Source organism: Ambystoma mexicanum, chromosome 2q (genome assembly GCF_040938575.1).
Source record: "Ambystoma mexicanum isolate Mex_15411 chromosome 2q, UKY_AmexF1_1, whole genome shotgun sequence".
Taxonomy (NCBI): domain Eukaryota; kingdom Metazoa; phylum Chordata; class Amphibia; order Caudata; family Ambystomatidae; genus Ambystoma; species Ambystoma mexicanum.
This window is the reverse complement of record NC_090924.1, coordinates 683,425,173-683,438,018: the sequence shown is the minus strand read 5'-3', so window position 1 is coordinate 683,438,018 and position 12,846 is coordinate 683,425,173.

Genomic DNA, 12,846 nt, shown 5'->3' with positions numbered 1-12,846 from the left:
TTTTTTTTTTTTTTTTTTTTTTTTTTTTATTATTTTTTTTTTTTTTTCCCCTTTTTTTCCTCACTTATGAAGTGTGGTCCAGGGTTCCGCCTGAGGAGGGGACTGCCCCAGCATGTGGATTGTCCTTGGGGTATGCAGCCAATTCTAGGTCTGTTTTCGCTGTGCGTGTTTAAAGGTGGGGTTGCTGGTGCGAATGGTGCCTGGGCGCTAGCGTTCCGTGCCACTGTCGTCTCTACAGGATGATGTAGCCTACGGAGGAGGTATATGGCTGTCAGAATGGGGGGGTGAGCCCTTATCGTCTGGCACTGGAGTCCCACCTCTTTATTATCTCCCAGATTCTTGTTCTTGTTCCGCGTCTTCCTTATCTAAGGGGCCTTCCCTTTTCCTTGTGGTTCCTTGGCTCCCTCCTAATCTTCCTAATCCTCGTCGTGTTGACCCTTCCAGTTATGTGGGTCCCTGCCCACACGGTGGTCGGTAATCTGCGGGCAGTTCACGCGTGTTCGCTTAGATGAGACTCCTCAGCGGGCGTTCCGCAAGCCCGTGGTATGGGGATATGTCAGTGTCCAGTCCCCGTCTTGGTTTTGTAGGGGGGGGGGCAATGGTGGAGGTGGAGGGCCCCCGAACCCGCTTATGAACCTGAGGTAGAGGAACCTTCTGGCAGCGCCTGGTGAGTTTTGCGCTTCTCCCCCGAGCCGCCCTCCTTCTATGGCGCGGATGAGATCAGGGACCGGGCACTGGTCTTCCGGGTCGCGGCGCTTCTCCTCACCTCTTATACTTCGTTTGTGCTGGCTGCAGATCAGGATTTTCGATGGGGGTCCGCTGGCGCTCAACGCAGAGCGGAGCGCCCGCGTACACCCCGTGAGACGCGAGGCCTTCTCCTCCCTCGCAGCTCCTCGCGTGTTCCTTAGCTGGTCTCAGCCCCTCCTCCTCCGGCACGTCGCTGTGTCTAGTCCCGTAGTGCGCGAGGGAGATCGGGTGTCTCGTAACTTGGTGGTGCCTCACTCTTTCGCCTCCAGATTTTCCGTGTGCAATCCTCAAGCCTTCATGCACGTTCGGTAATGTTTTTTTGCGGAACCGGCTTCTTCCACGGGTTATTCAGGCATCAGGGCCTTGGATCTCGCCAGAGCTCACACGGAAGCGGCCATTTTCTTCCGTGCGCAACAGCGCCCCCGGGACAGTACTAATTTAAACTTGAGGGTGGTGGACCGTTTAATCAACCAGGCCAAAGATAAATCTAATCCAGCCTTGTACCTAGTGTTCGTGGATTTTCATGACACGTTCCACCTGGTCAACAGGCAACACCTCTGGGTAAAAATGCAGGAGTGGGGGGTGTCCGGGTTGGCTGCTTGAAATCGTTATATCCTTACACAACAAAACGGCAGACCGGATCCGTTTGGGAAACGTTAATTCTTTGTCAGATGATATTGGAATTGATAGGGGGGTGAAACAGGGGTGCCTGTTGCCCCCCCTACTTTTTAACTTATATCATGCTGACCTGATCTGTCGCTTGGATGCATTGGGCACTTGGTCCCCAAAGATTGGTCTTGCACACATTACTGCAATTTTATACGCAGATGACTTGATGCTGCTGAGCCATACGGTAATGGGTATAAAATCACTCCTACAGAATCTAGTAAACTATGCAAAGGAAAATGAGCTTGTAATAAATTTAAACAAGACTAAGGTATGGTTGGTTACTCATAAAAAAATAAACAGGGTTTGCATTGATCTCAGTATTGGGCAGATTCATTATGCCCCCTACTATAAGTATCTGGGCCTAAACCTGACGGAAAATGGTAGTTATTAAAAAAAACAAAGACACTAGGATCGCAAATGCACAACAACTAACTTACCTGATAAGTCAATTCTCTAGGGGTAATGCGCGGTTCTCATTGAGTGGGACATTCATACTATACAAGCAGTGGTTTTGTCCTACCATTTTGTATGGACTTGAAGGCTTGGGTCTACACAAGTGGGAATGGCTAAAACGTGTTGAGGGCTTCTTCTGGCGTAATATGCTAAGTTTATATCAAAGCACCCCTATAGAATATCTACGCTTAGAGTTGGGACTATTATCCCATAAAGCTATGGTGCTGAAATGCAGAGGAGAATTATATATCCATACCCAGGTCATGAATAGCGATTCCCTGATGGCTCGAGTGGCAGGACACATCCCGGGGAGACCAAGAAAAATCATAAATATCATGAAACAATAAATGAGCTGTTTACTACAGTAAACTGGCAGCCAGATTTCTCCTGGGCAACCACCTATGAAAAACTTTAAAAAGTGCTCTCGGGGAAAATATCGCAGTGGGACTGGCTATGCAATTATTCCCACTTGGAGACATTGCATGGGTATGCTCAAGTATCAATGGTGGTCCATTGTTTTATGCGCCCACAGTTATATCTCCTGACTTGCTCAGACCCTAAGGTAAGACGACTTCGACCCTTGTCAAGGATCAACCAGCTCCCGACACGTACACCTATGGGAAGTCGATTGAAATTTAGTCAGGAGAATCGATTCTGCAGGATATGTAAAAATCCCAGGAATGCAGAACGGTGAGACACACCTTCACTGAATGCCGGAAATTAGGCCATTTATACATGGTACGTCTGGGCCATTTGGTTCATGATTATGAATCCATTTTGAGTGAAGATTTCTGGATCCATTGTCTGAATACAATACATATTGCGTTGTACCAAATTTGGCTAAGTATTAACTTTGAGTAGAAGCTCCATGACATTTGAATCAAAGGGGAAGAGTTGTTGAAATTACTTTCCTGTAAATAGTTGAAATTTGTGTTCATTTGATAGAATTTTTGAAGTATTGTGACCTGAAGTGATATTATTATTATTGCTAGGAGGTATGAATTGCTTATGTGTACTTGAGCGCATGTCTAATGTATTGTATGTGAGTAAGGCGAAAGGTTGAAGTATATTATGCATTATCTGTGAATTGTGAATGAACTCTTTTTAAGTTAATTGTAAATAAGTATACGAAATGTTCTATGAACTAAAAGGTATAATAAATATTATTATTATTACTGTAGTACTGAGCGGCATTGACTCCTATCACTTGATTTGGCAAGTGGATGTATAGTCTCACCAGTCAGTCAGGGCACCAGAGATTATACTATAGTGGACTGGCTGCAGCAGAACCAACATGTATTTCCTCCCCTGATGCTGCCAGTCACTAGAGTAAATTGGACAAGCAGAGCCATAATAGAATGAGAAACTATTTGCTATGTAATTACGCTGGTATTATGACTTGTATAGCCCAAATGTAGCAATGTTATGGTCTTTTGGCACTTCTGCAGTTGCAAGAGGTGTGGTAGTACACTATGGTAGAAGTGTAAGGGACAGGTCAAGGGTGATTTATTTCAGTGTTATATGTGCAAGATCTGTGTTGTGTGTCCATTTTAGGTATTTTGCAAGTTATCTGGAGTAGTGGTTAATGTGCGCTTGTGGTTGGTAATGTGTTTGTTTGTTTGTTTTATTATTTATAATGCACGCCAGACCCGAGGGTATCAGGGCGCAGAAAGAAACAAGAATATTTTTAGCTTAGGTTACAGTGCTGTACAGGTATATACAATAAGGATAAAGTCAACAAGTTCAGAACAGTCAGGAGGTAAAAACAACATTTAGATATTATATACAGACAGAGATATGGTTGACACAAGTTGCAGAATATTGTGGCAGGCCTTACAAAATATGTACAGGGGGAGATAGGAATGAGCTATCAGGCAGTATGTTGCAAAGAAGCAACATTATATACAGTGTAGGATAGTAGAGTGGAGCCGGCAAGAGGCTCCCAGTATTTTAGCAGTCATTTTTTTTAATCCAATTGATGATGATGTGTCTGAAGTGTGGGTATGTTTGGTCTGCCCTTAAGGCAGGGGGTAGGGAATTCCAAAGCTGAGCGGCTTTAACTGGGAAGCTATATCCCCCAGTTATGGATAGTTTAAACCTAGGTATCGTCAGGAAATTAGAGTTGGCCATTCTTGTTGGACGGTTGAATGATTGTCTCTTAAATCTTTCTATAAGATAGCGTGGGGCGGCGTTATTTAGACACTTATGTGTAAGCAAGGCCGTTTTTAGCAAGATTTTATTGTTAGTGGTGAGCCAATCATTCTCCTTGTCCCTGAAATATTATCTTTTTTTTGCTATACCCAACACTGCTCTAAGGGCGTTGTTTTGGAGAATCTGGATTTTGTTTATGATATACTTGTTGGCCCCCAGGCATAGACCGTGGGTAGCCATCCATGGCTGGATGATGAGGTACACTCTATTCACCAAGGCCAAATCCTTGTTATAATCTCCTGTCAGCGGTATGAGGATCTGGGTATCATCTGCATAGTTAGTGTAGGTGATACCAAGACCATCAAGATCATCGAAAAGGGGCTTAGTGAAATATGTTGTACATGGTAGGAGAGACACATGAGCCCTGTGGCACCCCATAGGTAATGGGAATGGGGTCGGCAGATGCTGAGGGTGAAAAGACATGCATTGTCCTATTGTGAATTGTGCCCGATTGTCTGTGGTGACTGGCACAGTGATGTTTAGTTTAGTTTGTTTATTTATAAAGCGCATCCGAACCCTCAGGTAACTGGGCGCATAATCATGTGTACAGCCGGGTTACATATCGTTGCACGCACATCATAGTACAACAGACAGAGCGTACATTGGTCCAAGCTCTGAATATTTACATACAGGAGTAAAATATACCGAGAACAGTATGTACAGAGAATATGCAAAGAGGAAAAAAAGAGGAAAAAAAAAAGATGATTGAGTAGAGTTAAGTTGGTGCATCTGTGGTGGGTTGGTGTGGTTCACTGTATACATGTGTGTCTTGGGGTGGTGTACATTCCATTGCTCGATTATTAATAGGGAACTTCCAACCACTTCTTGGGCCCATCGCACATCCAGGCTACACTCTGAAGTTTTGGAAAACTGTGTTTGTGGGAAAATACTTGTTTTTGTGAAGAATCATATTTTCATATGGCTTTCACCCCCACTCTGCGGAGCGGTTATGGCCTTTAACTGTCCTACCCAACCCCATGTAAGCCTGAGCTGTGGGCTATGAAAGGCTGTGTCCGCCCCCCGCAGCAGGGGTGAAAGCCAATCGCAGCCCATGGTTTATCTGGGGAGCAAATGTTGTTTTCTCTTGGGAGATTGGCATCGCTTGAGCAGCCAATCACCAGAGGAAAAGAAATAATAAAAATGAAAAAAAGATGGCCGCGGAGGCCACCAGGGGGCGCAGGCAAGATGGCTGCCTGATCTATCAGCTCCCCATATGGCCCCGAGATAAGTGTGGAGTAACAAAGTAAAAAGGAACATTGCCCCCTCTAAATAAGGAGATTCTGCTTTCGGAACTCACAGGGAATCCAGAGACACCTGACTGAGCCCTGGAGTTGCTTCAGAACCGGAGATATTCGCTGGGGAACTCTGGTGCTTCCCCTCCCCCTTCCGGCCCTGCGACACACGCGGGCCGGGGACGCTGAGCTGCCTTTCACCCTGCAGCAGGGGAATCCAGCTCGCTGGCCTGACCCTCCAGAGCCTTGCCGAGAGATTCAGCGGAGGAGCCGCAGCTCCCCTGGGGAGCCTGATTGCAGGCCTCTGTGCGTTGGCGACCTGCCCACTCTCCACACCCGGCACGGCGCGGAGGAGAGGGGCGGACCGAGGTGCAGTGCAGCTTGAGGCGCGCCTGGGCTCCCACCATCAAGGGAGACCCGCCGGTGTCGCCACGCTCCCTGTGCCCCCACCAGCAACTCATCTGACCTGCCCGGGCCATCGCGGGAGCGCATGCCCGGGCCCCCTCTCTTCTTCCCTCCTCCCTACTTGGGGCCCAACACCGCCTTACATCCGGAAGGGTTGCCCGGAACATTTGGAGAATTCGGCTGCCTGGGGCTGCCCCCTTACGGGGCCGGGCCAACGCAGGAGCGCGCCTGGGCCCCCTCCCAGCCCATTAAAGCCTCCTGAGGTGAACTAACCGGGGCGAGTACCCTCGGGAAGTGGGATCTGCTGAAGCCTGCCCCCCCAGTGAAGGGGCATACATCACACCCCTGTGAGGGAGCTCCTCGATCGACCGTCCCACCCCCCTCCTAGGTGACAGCCCTGATGATCAACACGGACCGCCAGACCCGAATGAACGCCCCAAGGGCCACTACCATGGCGATCCCACAACGGGACCTTTAGGCCCATGGTGGCTTAACCGTGAGTACTAACAACCAGCAGATGTAGTGACACAGACCACCCCCCCCCCGGGTCACTGCCCCCCTCACCACACTTGGGAGGCACAGGCAGGGGAGTGCCAGAACAGGAGGAAACCCCCGACACCGAATCTAGAGGCGCAAACAGGTAACCGCCTGGGGCCCTAAATAGACTGACATACAAGGCACCAGAGCACCCCTTGGGTGCTGAAGCGAACTCAAGGATTGAAGGAGCAAATTGCATGAGCAAATTGCACAAGCGATTGATTGCAAAGCTGTGCCCTGGGGTATGTGGGAACCCTCAACAAGTGAAATAACCCACAAGGACTCGCCTACCACGCAATACTACACACAAGCTGAGGCGGAGGCAAAGGAGTACTCTATGGTTCCGGGGAGATACCACTGGGGACACTAAGAAACCACAGCGATCGAGGGGCAGAAATACTCCGTGAGTTGGAAAGAAACCCTAGCGAAATACCAATTCACACCCGGAGACCTAGCGATGTCGACCGGAACCTCATCCACCCAGGCTCCTGAAATGAACACCATGCAGAATAACATCCAGACGATCCTTGATGAAATTAGGGGGATGAGAACAGACATGGGTGCCAAGCTGGCAGACCTCACTGCCAAAGTCTCCACACTGGAGAACCGGATGGAGGGGGTGGAAAACTATCAGGTATCTACTGTCCTCCTGGAAACGCAGATGGAAGCAAGGTTTAGAGAGATACAACGCCGGGAGGGAGAGCTCCGTCTCAAGGTTGACGACATGGAAAATCGTGAACGGAGAAGCAAACTGCGGATCTTCAGCCTGACGGAGGTGGAGGGGGACACCCAGGTGGGCCTGGAGGGCAAGGTACAGGATATCATTAGGATCCTCCTGGGAACAGACTCTGGGGAAACCGTCCTGATCAACAGGGTCCATCGGGCTGGTGGTGGCGGAAGGGGTCCATGCTCAGTGCTGGCGAGAGTCCACTATTATAGAGACAAAGCAAGGATACTCTAAAGGGCGAGATCTCTGAGAGACATACAATACGACAACTCCAGGGTGGCAATCTACAAAGACCTTTCCACCCTCACGCTGCAGATGAGGAAAAAATGTGGGACAATCACCAGATGGCTACAGGAGAAGGGCGTCCGATATCGCTGGGGACACCCATTCTAATTAGCATTTGAATGGCAAGGCGAGAACCACCAGCTTGTGACGGAAGAAGATATCCAAAGAGCCATTGATGAGCTGGTTGGGGACTCCACAGGAACATCCAGGGAATAGAATGAGATTGACAGAGACCCAAGCCGGGCCCCACGGGGCCCTGATCTAACTCAATGGAAGCACAAAGTGAAGGGCACTCGGAAATTCCAGAAAACTAGACATCCCCTGGCGGGTCACGGTGGGCCCACATGATCATAATGGAAAAACCACAATGTTATTTTCTGTAATGCAGTTGCTTACACGATCCTCAGGGGCTCCTCCAGGTTGGGGGAATAATATGTTGCCCGTGGGTGTTGCCACTGTTAGCAAGGTTTTTGTTTAATGGGCACAACATAAAGTATGGGGCCCACCCGATCCAAAAGCCAATGTGTGGTGGGGCTCAAAGCAGGTGGGGCACATTGCAAGTTGCGGGCATATGGAGGGGAATGTCGGAGGGGGTCCATCACGGGGACCTAGATCCCAACCAAAATTGGGTAAATTTACTGAACAAAAAGTGGGAGGGAATGTTCTGCATCACTTAACCTCTCGGGCCAGGGTAGTAGCCCTGGTAGTTCGTTGACTAACCCCGATGTTTGTCAGGCGACGGAGACAAACGCCTTGCAAAATGGGTAAGGGAGACAGGGAACAAGGATGGGGAGGGGGAGGGACAAAGGAAATGGTACACCACGCCATGGAACTGCGGGTCAAGCGAAAAGATGATACAGGGGGAACACACTGCAATTTCACAGGACAAGGGTAGTGATGACCATGGTTGAAGGACAGCCTGGTACGCTTAACGTTAAGGGCCTAAATTCACAAAACAAGCGTTCTCGCACAAGCAATATGTTCCGCAAACAAAAACTGTTAGTCCTCTTCCTACAAGAAACACACTATAGGAGGGGGGCAGAGTCGACGATAAAAGGAAAGGAGATAGGAAGGAACTTTTGGGCCTCACACGAATCCTCAAAGAAGGAGGAAGTGGGTATTATCCTTGGTAAATCACTGCATCTCACCGACGTTGAGATGAAAAGGGGCTTTGGGGGCAGATTTCTGGGGATCAAGGGGCTGTGTCAGGGCACACGTGTCACATTGGCCACTTTGTATGCACCCAACGTTGGCCAAATCAGGTTTATCCATAAAGTGCTTAAAGTCATGGACGAGTGGGCAGAGGGAGCGATGATCCTGGGTGGAGATTTTAACCTTATTATAGACCCCCGATTAGACTGGTGGTCCGCCAGGGGGACGGGGCCGAAGGCTCCCACTAAAGATAACATCGCCATGAGGGACCTCTTACAAGAATATTATTGGGTGGATGTATGGAGAAAATGTTGGCAAGCTCTTGGGGGATACACGTTCTTCTCCCCCCCTAACCAAACATATACCAGAATTGACTTACTACTGGTGTCAGCGGACGGAGGAGGGGAGGTTGAGTCAGTGACCTGGTCGGACCACAAACTTCTCGATATGGAATAGCGCCTACAGGACACCCCAAAGTCATATAGGTGGTGCTGTAACGACACCCTCATGAGAGACCAGGTGTTCAAAGAATTCCTACGGAAAGAAATTAAAGCCTTTTTTGTAACAAACGGCACAGGGGCGATCCCAATGGCCACAGTTTGGGAAGCGGCAGAAGCCACCTTTTGGGGTCTTCTTATTGCAGAGGGCTCGAGGAGGAAAAGGCAGAGAGCGCTAATTGAATCCAAACTCCGCGAGGACCTCTGGGTTATGAGGGCACAGCTTACTAAGGCCAACGAAGACCGTGAAAACCTCCTGGGTGAAATGAGCGAAAAAAGACAGGCCCTACACACAATCTTAATCAGAGAGGTGCTAAAAAAAATGAGATATACAAAGCAGAGATATTATGAGAAGGGAGAGAAGGTTGGAACCCTCTTGGCACACAGGCTGAGGGGAACCAGGGCTGGCAGTTGGATAGAGGGGGTTAAGGATGGGGCGGGTAACATCCAGACAAAAACCGAACACATAGCCAAGTCATTTACGGGGTTTTATAAGGCACTCTACGCTAAATAAGATGGTGAGTCCCTAGACGAGATCCATAGATATCTTGAGGACCACCCCCTACCCAAGCTCACATACTCAGAAAGGGAGGCATTGGAAAGGGAAATATCAGAGGAAGAGGTGGAGGGGGCTATTAAACGGCTGAAGGTGGGTAAGACCCCAGGGAGCGTGGATATACAGCTGACTTTTATAAACAATATCAATCGGTACTGACACAACCGCTAACCAAACTGTTTCATCAAATTAAGACCCCGGAAACCATCCCACCGACATTCTTACAGGCCATGATCACGGTGATACCTAAGCCCGGCAAGGACCTGGCGGAGTGCGGCTCTTATAGGCCCATCTCACTCCTGAACACAGACGCAAAGATTTTTACCAGGATCCTGCCAACACGCCTAGAAAAGTGTCTCCCCCGACTGATCCACCAGGATCAAGTCGGTTTTGTACTGAACAGACAAGGGGCCGACAGTATGCGCAAAACCATATATATACTGAGCTCAAAAGGAGTTAGAACGGAGGGTGCTCTCCTCCTATGATTGACGCAGAGAAGGCGTTCGACAGGGTGAGTTGGGCCTTCATGGAGGGTGTTTGGTTGTCCTTGGGGATGGGACCTAAATGGTGAGGGTGGATGACTGCCCTTTACTCTAACCCTTTAGCAAGAATGGTAGTAAATGGTGGTGAATCGGAAGCCCTTCCCCTGGGAAGGGGCACTAGACAGGGGTGCCCATTATCTCCCCTTATATACGCATTGGTAATGAAACCTTGTGCCATAGCGATCAGGGGGAACGACAAAATCCAGGGTATTAAAATAGGGGAAATCAAATATAAGATAAGCCTATTTGCCGATGACGTGCTGCTATATCTTTCCAGCCCATCCCAATCGGTCCCTGAGGTGCTGAATAGTCTGGAACAATACGGGACCCTTGCGGGCTACAAGGTAAACTTGGAAAAGTCAGTTGCATTTGTAGCAGGTCAGCTCGAAGAGGTAAGGAGGCAATATATTGAGGACCTCCCGTTTTGGAAACAAGCTGAGGGACTCTGTCACCTGGGGATCCAGATATCATCAGACCTGGTAGATATTTTCAATGCGAATTACCCTCCCCTGTGATCGGCGATCAAACGAGACTTGGAGCGATGGATGAAGTCTGGTCTCTCATGGATGGCACGCCTCAATTCCATTAAAATGGTGATCCTCCCTAAATTCCTATACTTATTTCAAATGCTGCCGACCCAGATACCGAAGCCGTTCCTTCTAGAGGTCAAGCGGACCCTTCTCTGCTACCTCTGGGCGGGAAAGTCCCACAGAATTGCCTACGACACATTGATAGGGCCCAAAGATGAGGGCGGAGTTAACTTCCCAGACCTAGACACATACTATAAGGCATCACAACTGCGCATTCTCGTCAACCACTTGATGATGGGCCCTAAAAAACAGTGGGTAGTATTGGATAATGTGCTTTTCTCCTGGTCACATTGGACGAGTGGTTGTGGGTCCCCCAGGCACGCATCCCAAGGCGAATTTTGAACCAGCCAGTCCTGGGGGTGTTATGGTCCATATGGAAAGAGGGGGGCTACCTCAGGTGGCTCACGACGTGGCCCTGGCCCGTGAGTTGCATCTGGGCACCCCCACTCTGGGATGGGATCAACGAACCGTTAGCCTTCCAACAATGGTACGAGGCAGGTCTTAGTAGAGCTGGGCAGCTTTGGGTGGATGGGGTATTTATATCCTTGGGAGATCTGAAGGACACCCTAGTCCTCACTAACCTCTCTCCCTTTCGATACTTGCAGCTGAAGGATACCCTTACCGAAAAAAGATGGGGAGACACTCTTAGGAGAGACTTAACAGACTTTGAGAAATTTCTGATCACATACAAGGGGACTAAAGGTGTGATGTCACGGCTTTATGGTCTTTTGCTGTTCTCCGCCCCACGGGATCCCCCATCCGCCCAGGTGCAATGGAAAAAAGATCTAGACACCCCCATCACTGAAAGGAGATGGACCAAGATCTGTAGACAGGCCAATCGCTCCACAGCCGCGCCCCAATACCGCCACCAGGCCATAAAACTGATCGACAGGTGGCATTACCCCCCACAGAGGATTGTCAGGATGAGAAAGGGCTACGATCCTCACTGCTGGAAGTGTCACACTGAAAGGGGGGACTATGTACATATGTGGTGGAAATGTCACGTGGTACAAACCTATTGGAGTGAGGTCCTGTCTTGGATAAAAGAGGTTGATGGAATTGAAAGAACCCTATCCCCCTGGCTAATGTTGTTTGGTATTGAGATGGAGGGGGGTCCGAAGGTGAAGCACGATCACATGCTGCATGTCATGCTAGTCGCTGCTAGATGCTGCTGGTGCCAAAAATGGAAATCACCCAGATCCCCCGGGGAGGGAGAGTGGGTCTCTAAAATACGGACAATATACGACATGGAATTCTTGACCCATTTGATTGATGAATCTAAGTCTAATATTGAGGGCCTATGGCTTCCCTTCTTTGACAAATATGGGAGAACAGCTTGAGGGGCAAGAAATATTTTGGATGGACTGCTAGACCTGAACATTGCCTTCGGGGTATCCTTCCCCGGGGACTGGAGGGACCTGATTGGACAGAGGACGCTGTTCTTGCATGTTGGGCTCTACATTTTGAGTGCCTATTTATGGACTACCTTTTGTTTGCAATGTGTCTTAAAATACTGTGTTGGACCCTGCTGCTATTATCATCCAGTGACCTATGGTGTGGGAGAGGGTGGGGGTAGGGGGGAGGGAGTGGGGGGGAGTTGTGATTGAATTTCTATTTACTTAAATGGTTGTATTGCCGTTTTATTAATGTCATAACCATAAAAACTTCAATAAAACCGAATTTTCAACAAAAGAAAGATGGCGGCCGCCATAGGTAAAAAGGACTAAGCTCCCTTCCCCAGGTGCACATTTTCTTTCATCATGATAATTTTGCCAACATCGCACAATACTCAAACATATTCACATAATGACACCACCTCTTCCCCATCCCCATTGTGCTCATCCCCTTGTGTCTAATTGTATCTCTTCATATCATTATTCCGGTCTCTATTGTTTTGTTTAACCTTACTGGTCTTGCTCTATGGCCTTGGCATCTCTGGTGGGGTCAAACTGCCCTTATTTATCTGACAATGTAAGACCATTACGGTGGTGACTGACATTGTATAAAAGACACTTCACATAACATGTGTCGTTTCGGTGGTGAAAAAATGTGTACAAATGTGTTGTTGATTAGGGCGGGAGCAAGAATGATTTAGAGGTGATTATTGTTGCCATCATTTTCTTTGAGTAAACCTTAATAGGGGGTAGTGCTGGCAAGCCTCAGGATGGTCTTTTTTGAACAGGCAGCATGAAGGGGTTGTTGAGGAAACATCCGCACTTGGCAGCTTTCTAGGGCATTGAGAC